General features: G+C 39.9%; 1 protein-coding gene and 1 long non-coding RNA gene across 5 annotated transcripts in view; one reads left to right on the top strand and one right to left on the bottom strand.

The window, feature by feature from the left end:
* SLC7A2 (solute carrier family 7 member 2) overlaps positions 1-12284 on the bottom strand; it is a 53741-nt gene extending 41457 nt beyond the window's left edge. Inside the window, exons 1-3 of one of the 4 annotated variants that reach the window (XM_017744585.1) lie at positions 12199-12284; positions 4091-4164; positions 1627-1737 (exon numbers count right to left, since the gene is read on the bottom strand). The gene's annotated coding sequence lies outside the window, so the exon portion shown is untranslated. Of the gene's footprint in view, positions 1-1626; positions 1738-4090; positions 4165-5844; positions 5886-12198 lie in introns of those variants that run through there. The other 3 variants (XM_017744587.1, XM_017744586.1, XM_017744588.1) reach the window with 3 other exon arrangements.
* The window catches only part of LOC108449154, an 8129-nt gene continuing 7061 nt past the window's right edge, over positions 12210-13277 (top strand). The window contains exon 1 of the long non-coding RNA XR_001865287.1: positions 12210-13163. This is a non-coding gene — a long non-coding RNA (uncharacterized LOC108449154). The remainder of the gene's footprint in view (positions 13164-13277) is intronic.

The raw sequence follows: 13277 nt of genomic DNA, 5'->3' as shown, positions 1-13277 counted from the left end.
AGAGATGGACCAGATGAGGACTTTTGCTCCAAATGGGAAAGGAGAAAACCTCAGTCCGTAGAGATGAACCAGATGAGGACTTTTGCTCCAAACGGGAAAGGAGAAAACCTCAGTCCCTAGAGATGAACCAGATGAGGACTTTTGCTCCAAATGGGAAAGGAGAAAACCTCAGTTCCTAGAGATGCTCCCAGAGATAGTCCTAACGATGAAGATGATGAAGACCCTTTGCTCCCAGGGAAGGAGAAGGGCCTCTGTTTTTGTTTCTGAACGGCTCAACCTTAAAATTGTACCCCAAAAAACTTCAAGAGTGGACCCTCGAAAGCAGTTGCGGGAAAAGCTGCAAGTCGGGGGAAAGGACTCACACGCAGGCAGAGAGACTCCTCTTCCTAAATGGACTGCACAATATTTGGAAGTGGGCGGCTGTCTCGTTGTGATAATGTTTTCATAGCATGAGCAAGAAGAGACTTCTCTTTCTAAATGGACTGAACAAGGTTATTATGGAAGTGGTAAACAGACTGAACATCTTAAGGGTTGTCTTTGAACATTGTCAGTGGGAGAAGGGAGGAGGGTGGGGGGAGGAGGAGAGTTCTGAAGGTGGTATAATTTTTTTTTTTCTTCTTTTAGGTCTGTTAATAAACTTCTTTATATTCTTTCAAGTTTGGTGCCTGCTTTGCATTTCTCCTAATTCTTATCTCACAGCAGATAAACAGTAATGAGTATTTTGGACCAAACCACTACAAATGGAAATTCAGTCTGTGAGACCAGAAAAAAACTAACCTGAAGTCCTCCCAATTCTCCCACACACAGCAAAATGTAAGTGGCGTGGTCAGTGAACCCACTGCATCAGTTTTCCTCTACAGCTTCATTCCTGCAGAGCTGCACCAGTTGCTGAAGTAGACACTGCCACTGCACACAGATAATACTGAATGCTAAGGTGCAAAAGTTGCAGGCTGGTCTGCAACCCACCTGAACACAAAGGTGCTTATCAGACAGCTAAGCTCTGTGCTGCCATTGCTTCATCAGCAGCTATAGCACAGTTGGAACTAAAACCTCAAACCAGCATTTTCAAAATAAGTGGTGTACCCTAACTGGATGCTTGCTCCTGCATTCTTCCCTTGGGCCAACATAAACATTTCTGTGGCTGAAAAAAGTGAATTAAACTGGGGGAATTAAACCACAGTAACACTGAATAGGTACTAAGTCAATTTTGAACCAGATTGGTTTCCCAATAGAATTTACTATAGAGCTGCACAAGTTCTTGTACCAGCACTACTGCAGGGTAGGCATAGAGAAGGATTAACTGCTGTAGGCAAGACTTAAAATATTTCAACTCTTTTTGGTGCAACCATAACTGAGTAAGGAGAAGATTATTCTCAAGGAAGGCTACAAAAGTCTGAATGGCAAGATTAAAGTCTAGAATGTAACACTGCAGCAGCATTGATGACGAATGACTCATAACAATGTGTAAAATCTGATCCCATCACTGGTAGAAACACGTGCAAAAGACAAATCCATTTTAAGTAAACTTGGACAATTCAGTTGTTTAGCACACAGTATTACTGGTACATCTTAAGGAAATAGATATATTTAGAGAATAACAGTTACAAAAGTTACTTTAAGTCTTACTCCATTCCAAGTTCTGTGAAATGAATTGAACACTGACACCACACCCTGCACCCTGATGTGACATTCACTGATGGGAAGGCCAAATGAGCTTCTGACTCCAAGTTACGCAATCTGAAATATGAAAAGCATATTAAGGATACTACAACACTATTAGTTCTGCATTATTTATACAAAAACACAGCCTAAGTTCTATTTCAGCATGCCTGATTTTCAGTGTACCTACTCTTATTTCAGTGCAAACTGTAGGAAAAAGCAGCTAAGAAAGACAAGGACAGCAATCTATAGAGGCTGCATTTGTATAGGAGGGATTTATTTACTCTCTTATTTCAGTCTTCTGTTTCCACAGTTTCTGGAGAAGACCATTATGAAAGCTCATCCCCACCACATGCTGAGATAGTCTTAATACATGAACTTGGAATTCAAGCAGGAAGTACTGCTAAATTCTAGGGTTCATATGTCTAAATCCATACAAAGTAGACTTCTTCCCCTTCCCTTCAGTTATAAATTTCTTATTGGTAACTGGTTCACAGGGCTTAGTACATGCCTTTTTAGTACACAGTATATGCCTCAGTATAACAAAAGGGCTGTGGCAGGCATACAGGCTGTTCCTTCTTCCCACCACCCAAAAGCAAGCTGGTACATCATACAAGCTTGAAGACACACACAGACAGCCACTCCTCACTGTGGAGCCTGGTGCAGGACTGTATTCTGAAACATCACCTTGAGCACATATTGTTTCACATTTTGCAACCTTGAGTGGGATTTTAACTCTATTGTTTCTCTCTTGGTCTGAAGCATATCCCACTCCTCCAATTCTTGAAGGTTGTTACAATATCAAATTTCACCTCTTCAGGCAAGAAAACATAGTTTTGTAATGGCTCCTACCTCAGAGTCTGTTTGCAGAACCTTATCTTTCTGTTCTGCCCACTAATTTACCCAATTTATCAGCAATAATGAAACAAGCCAAATACATTTCAGCAGAACTGTATCAGTCATGAAAAATGCTGATGTCAAGGACTTCAGTATTTCTGATGGGGCAATCTAAACTTTCCCTTCCTGGGCCTCCAAAGCAGAAATCCATGACAAAATAGTCAGCCTTATGCAAGTTCCCTGTCTGACTCAGTTTCAGATCAAGGGAAACAACTTCTATAGCCTATCCAATTCACAGATTTATTTCCCAAGTAAGTTTTGTGGAGACTTATTTGTTGTAGTTCCTGAAACCCTGCTTTCTAGGTTTGCTAAAAGAAATACAAAAGTTCTCCACACTCAAGCCAGCAGCCATGCTAGTTGTTCAGGAGAACACCACAGAAGTAGCATTGTGAATTAACTTGCTTTATACCACCATCTCAGGTCTTCCTTCAGCCTTTGGATGGGTTTTCAAGGGGGTGTTTACTATCAAAGAAGATTCTACATATAGCACTTGGAAGAGTGTCTCCAACTGCTCCAACTTTCCCTTTCAACTCAGATGATGTTTTCAAGGGTTTGCAGTCTCCTCCAGCGAGGTGATGAAATTCAAAGTCACGTATGTTACATGCCCTGCTGTGTGTTTCCAGAGTCCTGTTTCCCTGAGCATAGAAGGAATGAAAGTACCAGGAAAGCTTCTTCGCTTTCAGTTCCAGGTTTCTTTCCAGCTACCCCAAGCTGCCTCTCCACAGAATGCTATGAGCAACATTCACATCACTCTGTTTTTCTGCTGCCTTTCTGCCATTTGCAAACAGCTGCAATGAATCCAACTCACTGTCTAACTGTGTGCTATCAGCAATGCCTGTTATCAAATCCTTAGAAAGTATACAGAACCCTGAAAACCACACTTCTATTAGCTAGGTTTCAGCCAAGCTAAAATACTGTATTTCACTGCTCTTTTATGTAAATTAAAGGAAGATACTTATCACATTCACCATTCTCTACAGGAGGAATTTCTACCAATCATCACATAGCTGTTTGGACAAATATGCTGTAATATTGCCATGTGTTTTCATGAAAAAGCACAAGGAAATAGTTCTGAAGAAAAAAAAATTTAAAAGAAATTCTGATAGCTTATAATAGTGTACTAATAAATGCAAATGAGAGTTGAGATAGTGTTTGGGATGGGGAGGGAAGACAAAAGATATTCGCCACTTTGGTAATTTCACTGGTTCTATGGAAATATTCTCTATTTACAATGCCAAACAGAGATCAGAATCAGGTCAAATATGCAATAGAGGAGCTACGCTTATAGTAAGGATGTAGCAGATTAAAAGTAGGAACTATCCAAAATTCTACATTCAGAACCATTTCACACACAAATCATTTACCAAGCCAGTCTAGAAGACCATCACTAAAAATGCACTTGGTAAGTGTATCTTCTTGTTTGAGAAGTTATTAGTCTCTTTAGCTCCAGTCCAAAGGAATGAAACTATGGAATTGAACTCTACACGACTTCCTTTGTTGCAGGAAAAGAATGATTCTAAATGCCAAAACTTACTTCAAAAGTTTGAGGGATACCACAGTCATGGTCAAAGTTTTTCAACTAATGCTTTCTTCAGTGACAAAGATGGTCTAAAAGGAAGGGAAGACAAAAATCAGAGGAAATAAGAGAAATTACAGTATGTTTTACAGCTATGTGGAGCATATTGAATAGTTTCTTCCAATGGCAGTACAATTGAAGCAACTCACACTGCTCAGTCTGTTCTCTCCTCTGTGTCCATTCCTTAGTTGTGGCTGCACAGCCATGTGTGTGGCCATTCCAACTGGAATAGGGAACTGATCCTCATTCAAAAGTATCTCAAGAAAAAAGATTAATGTTTCCTAATCCAGTTCATTGCACAGAACCACAAACAGCTGTGCAGGCACAGAGGGATGGTTACAGGAGCAGGAACAAGAGATAGCAGCTCTCAGGGAGCACAACATAAGAGTTCCTTATGCTGATACAGCTTCAGTAAGAAATGTACAAATTGTACCTATGAGCTCACCCAGGCCTGGAAAACTACTTGTTTCACAGAGCAGAGTGGATACATTTTAATTAATTTCAATGAAGGAGTGTAAACATTCACTTTATATTATCAGAAACCTAACAATTTATTGTGTGTGAACAAAAACGCAACATAAACAGTATTTTACCGCAAATTCTGCTCATTTTGCATCTGGTTCATTGAACTAAGTGCAACCCATCTGTTACCATACAGGACAGAAAAACTGTCAAATAGGAAAAAAGCCCCTCTTCTTTAATACAAATCTAAAATTATTTGCTGAGACAACCAATGAAGTGGAGTATATAGGCAATTAAACACCATAGAAGGCTTTGCAGAGTACTGTAAAATTGCATTAAGGTTTGTAAATGTTTATAACTTGGACAATTAGGAATACAGAATGGGGTTATTAAGTCTGATGTTGAAACTAATTGCTTCAGAATAAGACACATGCATAAATTAAAAAATAAGTTTCAACAATCTAATAAACTGTTTCTAATAGCTGGACATTGCATGGGAGACTGTAAAACATTCTGGACTGGACACTCAGAAGCACTGTTCCACTAAGGAATAAACGTTGAGACAATTAGAACTGATTTCCTTCACTTAGAGGAAGTACATTACAGGGCTGATTTTTCCCTTTCAGTTTCTTCTCTATCTACCATGCAAAATCCACACAATGAATCCCCATTGCTCTAAGACATTCATTCTACCTCACAGCAAGTGATAAATTGCTACCACACAGTATTTTTCAGTATCAGGCTCTACCATGATGATGAAAGTTGCATTTTCATAGGACAAATGGGATGTCTCCAAATGATATGCTAACATCTACTTTTTAACTCCTGAGAACTTACTGTAATTGTGTTAAAAATGTAAAGGAGTCTCAGCAATAGCTGGTTGACATAATTTCCAGAAAAAGATTATACAGTTTCAGAGGTTGGACATTCAAAACAGAGCAGGAAAAACTAAACAGACATGGAGAAATGAACAAAAAGCAAGACTGCTAGGAAAGTCATATATTACTATCACACTGTAATTGGAAAACCTACAATAAAAATAAGCTGTAACATCCAAATGTATGATTTTTGGGAGTACGTGTGTTTGGGGAGGGCAGTGGAAGATCACAGATTAGTCTTGTAGTAGTTTGAAAACAAACCAGTGGGAGGCACCAATTCAGAATAACAATTTAATGGGGAAAATTAAAGAAAAGAAAAAAAAAAAGACTAAAAGAAAACACTGGTTCAAACTGACAGAGTCAAGATACAACCTGAGTCCCTGTTAGGCAGGGTGGTGGTAGCAGTCTGGTAGAATGGTGGCTGCAGTCCTCTGAAGCGGTGATCCTGTAGAAAAAAATGGTCTGTTCTTCCTCAGAAAGTCCAGTGGTGGCTGTGTAGCTCCTGTCCTCTGGAAATCCAGTGGGAAGGGTGTCTCTGGTGTTCAGCGTCTCAGATTATATCCATGATGGGATGCTTGGTTCCTCCCTCTGGGTGGAGCATCTCACAATGGGGTAATGAGTCATGAGGCCAAGTGTTAATTAGGCTCATTAACAGAAGATAGTCCGGAGGGAGTTATCTCTGAGTCATGAGGCAGGACAATGATGGGCCATTAACAGAAAGATAGTCTGGGGGGAGGAGGCAAGGAAACACTGCCCCACCTGATTTCAACAGCTCATGAGGATGGTAATAGAATAGACTGCAACCCAGGACAAGTCTGCATGATGATCTTGACCTAGAGCATCCATGAACTCAGGTTCTGGTGTGACTGTCATGCACTTGAGCAAAATAAAATAATTATTGTTGCTAGTTAGGAAGCAATTTTTAACTCTGTATTGTTTTTAGGTAATAAAATATAATAAAGGAAGAAACAGAACACATCAATTGTGAAGTCACAACACTTTCCATATAAAACATACTTATGAACAAGTGACTCCTGCAGAAGTATGTTTTTAAATAATTTTGGTGTCCAAAGTATGCAGTTAAATAATTTTGGTGTCCACTGTGGGATTGTTCTAACCTATTTATTTTGTTGTCAAGGAAATTCCTGATAGCAGGTCAGCAAGAGTAAAACCAAAGACCACAAAGTAAGGTCTTCTTCCTAGTGTTCTGAGAATATGTAAGCAAGCCAGCTCTGAATGTTTTACTTATAATACATTTAATTTTCCTGCAATTTTCCATAGACCTGATACGGTGCAGCACAAGAATTTATGCAGAATGTGACTGAAAACCTAAAGCTGTCAGGTGACCTGGATCTACCGCATGTCTTAAACAAACCTGTTCAAACTCTCAGGAGCAAACACCATGTGAAGCACCGTTGCTTCTCTATGCAGCATCTCATCTTCAGCTACAACTGCCATAGAGAACCTCACAGCATTCTTTTCTCATGTAACTGGCATAACACAAGTTTGCCACTGCTCCACCTCCGAACACTCAAAGAGATCTTTCAAATCCAATGGTCTCTCTCATTTTTTTCCAACCATGTACTCCCCCGAGCAGAAAACCATAAAGTTATTCTATACAAACTGATGTCAGCATGAAGTATAGCAGTCTCTACTGCACTGAAAAAGAAGTTGGGAAACAGCAAAAACAGCACACTGAGAATATGAGGAACAGCAACTCACCTTTGAGGCTTCCTTGGGAGGTATTTTAATCTTTTTTCATAGTAACTATTCAGGCCAATTTGGGGTTGGGGTACTGAATAAAACGAACAGAAAGGTGCGGAAGTTGCTTTTGCTTGTGTCCGCGACAGATGGAACATGCGGATAAGAGCAGAAAGGATCAGATACTTGTCAAAGGATGGCAAGGACAGGTACACAGGCTACCTTAAAACAATGAAAACTTCAAAGCAGGTCGGTTTGATACAACAGGAAGTCTACTCATAGATGGTGTTTTATGCAACACTAATTTCTATTTCTCTGGACTTCTCCATCTGACAGTGAATATTATAATTGTAAGTTTCATAGTATTTTTAACCAAGCACCATGTACTTCTTGGTAATTCATATATTTGAATTTTTAATATTGAATCTTTTTACTGATCTAGTGTGAGATAAGTGCATTTTTTCTCTTACCAGCTTGCCAGCATAGCAATTTACCTAGGGCATACTCATGCCTTATTGAAAAATATTTTTTTAAAAAAAACCAAATTCACAGATGTAGGAGGCACCTTCTACAACAGGCCTCCAGCTCAGGACTTCCCTCTTTACTCAGGATGAGGCCTTGTTATGCCTGTAGAACAGGCCCTATTTATCAAAAAGTGCCCAGGGCTCCTCCTTGAGTCTTTGTAAAGGAAGAGGGTGAGCACAGATTGGTAAACAGTGCATAGAGATAAGGCATCGAGATTTTCTAAAAACATATTGCTGAGGAAAAACAACAACCACAGAACATACAAATTACTACACACATATTATTGCACATAACAAACCTGATGTTTCAAGATACTTCTTCAGTAATACCCTAAAAAGTTCTCCCTCTCTTCAAATCCTTGCATCAAGGATAGAGCAACTAAATTCTGAAACTGATTGTACTCAAATACATACCACTACTTTAAACCTTAGACTGTCATTACAAGGATCAAAATTATTGCCTAGTCATCTAAACTACTGCTTCCAAAAAGCACACTGAAGCACTGTACCTTTGAAAAGAATCACAAATGCGTGCTAACTCTATATATCCAAAAGGCTTTCATCTAATTCACAGTGCTGAAAGTCTTTCATGGCAAGTCACATCCCATTGTTTTCTCTCAACTGCATGAGGGTCCAAAAACATTTGAGGGTAAAATAAAATCAATAGCAGACCAAATCATTCATAAACAGTGTATTTGGAAGAATTAGTTTAGGTCCTCATGGGAGTAATCAGATATCTTGATGATATCCAAATGTTTCAATTTCCTTAAATAATATGGAGATGTTTCTCAGTCTAAGGAAACTGAATAAAGAACAATAATAATCCCTCCTAAATTCTGTTTCAATTATTATTTATTCCATAACCATGATCTGCATGGTACTGCACAAACAAAATAAAATAAGCACAATTGCTTTCCCATGTTGTCAAGCAGCTTGCAATCCAACTCCAGGCAAAGAATTAACTAACCTCAAACAAAATGGGCAAGGAGCAGAAATCATCTACATGAATTCACAGAGCTATAGAACAGCTTATCCACATCATTCGCTGTTATTACAGTAAATGAAATCAAGATTAGATTGCACTGAATCCAACTCCCTCCCCTTAAAAAATTCACCTAAAACATCATGTTCTTTAAAGCAAAAATAAATTTATTCCATACATTTCCCAAAGAAAAATATTCTGGAAAGCAAAAAGCACAGGTGAAGTAAATTTCTATATTAAATACAGATGATGGAAGAAAAATCTGGCAAAATCACTTGGTACACTTTGTCTTTTCCTTCAGTCCAATCTCAACTGACAAATGTTTCCTAGTTAAGCTCCCTGCAGAAGTATATTTATTTGCATTTTGCCAGTTGACACCTTTCTATGTTTTGTTACCTAGCTACAACAGATAAATTCCCAAAAATCCCAGTAACCAGTAAATTGGATTAATGTAATCATCCCTTTCTGGTAGTACATCTGACAAAGTAACTTTAAGAAATGAGGTCATTTAGTGAGAACAACGATGCAAGAAAACTCTGGAAACTGATGTTACCACCACAAAGAGGCAAAACTACTGCTATTAGTGATAGAGGCAACTACAGCATAACACTGAATCATCAATACTGACTCTGCCTGCTTTGATTACTTATCAGAAACAGCAGATGTTGCGTGCACTCCACTGCATTTCTGATGAGTTGTCACAGGGAGCTGAGGACAACAAAACCCACCCTTCTCTAGCAACTGCATGAGGTCTTTTGGGTGACCTACATTAACTACTGGGTGTGGCAGGAAAAGGTAATTGCAAAAGTGAAAGGGAAGAGCCAGAGTCAGCGAACAAGCCTGATGGTAATGTGATGGTTTATATAGGATTGTTTCCTCGATTTTTTTCCTGCGTGGCTGGTTTACTTCTACTTGTCAGACACATGCAGCCATTGAGACACTAACGAGAGACTATACTCTTCCAAATTAAGTGTTGTGGAAGTCATCCTATGGCCTGGATTTTTATGTAAATTAGTTTTAAATAATGCTTCTAGAAGCCATAACCCAAACTAGAGCAGATGCTGTCATCAGAGCTGTGGTGTCACTATTCCGTACTATTCAAAAGTTCACTGCTGTCTGGGCAACATTTTGAGAGGCTCCATCTGTCTTTGAGATTCTATTACCTTTACGATATGTGAATGGAGATATACTTTATTTGTGAGGACTTCTGTTATTAAGTTTAACCATACAATATTCTACTCCAGTTTGTTGCTTAATTCTTCATAACAGTTGTTGGGGGGCTGCTTACTTATATTCACAACTGTCACACATATACTTGGGAGTCTATGTAGTCTAGGACAGAATCTTTACAGCCACGGTGAAGAAAGATACGACAATTGTCTATGTATGCTATTCCAGTAGTACCCCTCCACAGTCAATAAACACAGGCTCAACACCAGCCATTAAACTATCAATATTTTAGACCGTCACAACCTGCCCACTCTCACTTCTACAAGGGTTCAGTTTATGGTCAAGTGAGGAAGAGGGGTATTCATGTGTGTAACTGCTGTAGATCATATATTGGCATTAAGAGACCTGCAACAATCATCTTGCAACCAGAATGCTTTATTTGAGGTAATTTCTTCTCCAGTTGTGTGTAGAACAAGATGTCCTGAGCTCATCCTGTGGTCAATCACATTTCCCATCAGTATCCTACATCCATTCAGAAATCTCTCATTCCCCACATATGCAATCCTTTGCAGGAACTCATGAAGACAATGACAACATTCAGTGCATTTCTAAATGATCTTTTTCTTGGAGTATGTCCATTCAGATAAATGAGAATTTTGACATCAGGCAAGATAATATCGTGGATCTTGGATGATTGTCAGCAATGACTAAACTCAGGAGTCCCAGAAGCCACTTTTACTAGTAACCTTTATAACTCTCACTGGAGTTGTAGTGGCAGATCACTTATACAAATGCTTTTCCCAGAAGAGAGGAGGACACATTTGTCTTTTTCGGAAATCTCAACTGTTTGCTTCCAAGAGCGCTGTCAGCTGACTTACCAATACTAAATTTCTCAACTTCTAAACTAGTGGGATGAAGCTCTCCCCAACTGGAGAACAAATGAAAAGGACAAAGAACTGAGAAGCCAGAGGATCAGAATTGTATCGTGACACCGAGGGATCAAAGCCAATGTGCTAAATGGCAAAGGTATCATGAAGATGGACACTTTCAGACATATGAAAATTTACACACACAGAAACATGACTCCAAGTATTTCTGTATACTTTTTAGTAATTTCAGCAATGTATAAAATGATTTTTAATATCTTAGTATGGAAAAAGCTAATATGAATGCATGAAGTTCTGCTTTAAAGTCACAAATATGCATTAAAATGGCACTGCTAACTTTCTACATCTTTGGCTATATGGCATAAGAAGATCCCTAAATAAAATATGCTAAGTACATTAATTTATTAACACAATGCTCTCAGGCCCATGGTGTGATTTTTGGGGCTGTTCTGTGCAGGGCCAGGAGTTGGACTTTGATGATCCTTGTGGGTCCCTCCCAACTCAGGATATTCTGTGATTCTATGAGTAGTAAGAAAGTTGAAACCCATTTTGAGTTAATCTGTAAGCGTGTATAAAGCTAGAAACAGCTATCTTGTCATTCATCTTATCAAGTATATTTCTACTGAGGTCAGGAACCTTGGTCAGACCATTTATGCATGCAGACATACTGAACTTCAGGATCAAAACTCATTGCATTAAAACTTCAAAAAGTGCCAGTTTTCATCCACATCTGAAGAACCAAAGTTGCATTTTAGTAACATCACTTAGACAGAAGATTACTCCATGCACAAATAACCTTCATCACAACATGTGGCAAAAGGGTAAAAATGCATGCCATTCATACAAAACATCACTGCACTTTTCATAAGATATCAATATGGCTACTTATTACGTCTCTGTGGGGTTGTTTCTTTTCTGTGCCAATTTGTATCAGAACCCAGTGCAGTGGGGTTTAGAAGAATCGTGTGGACAGGGGTAGAGTCAAATGAAATCAATTGCAGCCATGGAGATCTGCTTACAAAAGCAGGGCAGGCAGGCACCATGTCTTTTTCTGTCTGAGTATGTAGTACATTATAGATGTCAACGAAAACAAGCTTAGGTTTTGTATAGGCCTGATGCCTATTTTTACTGCTGATGTTTTAATGCCATTAGGTAACACAAACCAGAACTCAAAACATTTTCCACAGTGCGTAATCCAAATTCTAATCCAAGACCCACTGCGTACTGAGTCTGCACAGTGTCCACAGGACCTTTTTATAGAATGTTTTGTCTTTCTAGCATAAACGAACTGCCATCAGCTTGTTTCAATATATACAAGTCCTATATGCCACAATCCCTTGTCTTACCTCCATCATCTCTGAAACAGCTAAACGCCTCACAATATATTTGTTTTGATTTTAATAGGAAGGATATAAAGAGAAAAGTTAGAAAGCTTCTAAAATAATTTGGGGTATTAACATACTTGAAGCAGAGGGTAGGCTTGAAGAAAGTCCTTCCACACCTTAGGCCAAACTTCAGGAAACTTCTTTTCCTTTCACAGGTAAGTTACTGGAATGATATGTTAAGCACCAGCATAAAAATCAGCAGAAACTACATGTGCTGTCAGAACTAAAGTGGTGTGATATCCCTGCTACCCCAAAACTAATGTAATTCAGCCAAATTAACGGAATTCACCCAGACCCTGCATCAGATTGATAATGCTCTGCCATCCAAACGTGGTATCACAAATCTCACCCAATACCAAATACTTTACACTGAAGGATTATGTTCTCCTGCTTCTGATACCTTAAACTTTAAACTTATTTTACTGGACTAGTTTTCTCCAGCTGTCAGTAGCATTATATGTAGGGTCATATATACTTCAAACACATTTCTACATTTAAACATGCAAAGTCGGCAGAAAGGAGCAATCTTACATTTCCTAAATTTGTTTTACCACAGTTAGGGACCTGCACCCACTCTCTGCTCTCCACTGAAGTGTGATTTCCCCAACTTCCCAAAACGCACTGAAGAACTGGGATTGCACTGCAACTGTGTGCTTTGAGTCAATAAACCCCCGCACGGACAGCACCTCCAGGTAAAGTCAATGCCTTGAGCGAGCTTATCAGAAACCCAAGGGGGGCGTTTCACCCATCGACGCCTCCAAACCCTTACAGCAGCAGCAAATGCTACCCCAGGACCAGCAAACAAGGTCCCACACGTGCCGCCCAGGAGCCCTCCGGTGCCTTTCCCCTTGTGCCCGACACCCACTGGTGCCACATCCAACCCCGCGCTCCCTGGCTGCAGCAGCCCAGCGCTGGAACCAGCGCCAGCGGGGGAACGCCAGCGCCGTTTTCCCGACGGCGGACTTTAAAAGGCAGCAGAGAGCTCCTTCCCTCCTCTCCCCGCGCACGCCGCCCGATGCCAGGAATAACTCCTCGGAGCGAGGTGGGGATCAGGGCCCCTCCGGCCGCACAGCGGCCTCGCTGCACCTGGGACTTGAGAGCCCTCCCCACCACGTCCGAGCCAGCCGGGAGCCCCCGGCAGCGGCGCTCCCTCCAC

This window comes from Corvus brachyrhynchos, unplaced genomic scaffold (assembly GCF_000691975.1).
Source record: "Corvus brachyrhynchos isolate BGI_N302 unplaced genomic scaffold, ASM69197v1 scaffold17, whole genome shotgun sequence".
Taxonomy (NCBI): Eukaryota; Metazoa; Chordata; class Aves; order Passeriformes; family Corvidae; genus Corvus; species Corvus brachyrhynchos.
The sequence above is the reverse complement of the archived record's forward strand: the minus strand, read 5'-3'. Positions and strand labels throughout refer to the sequence as shown.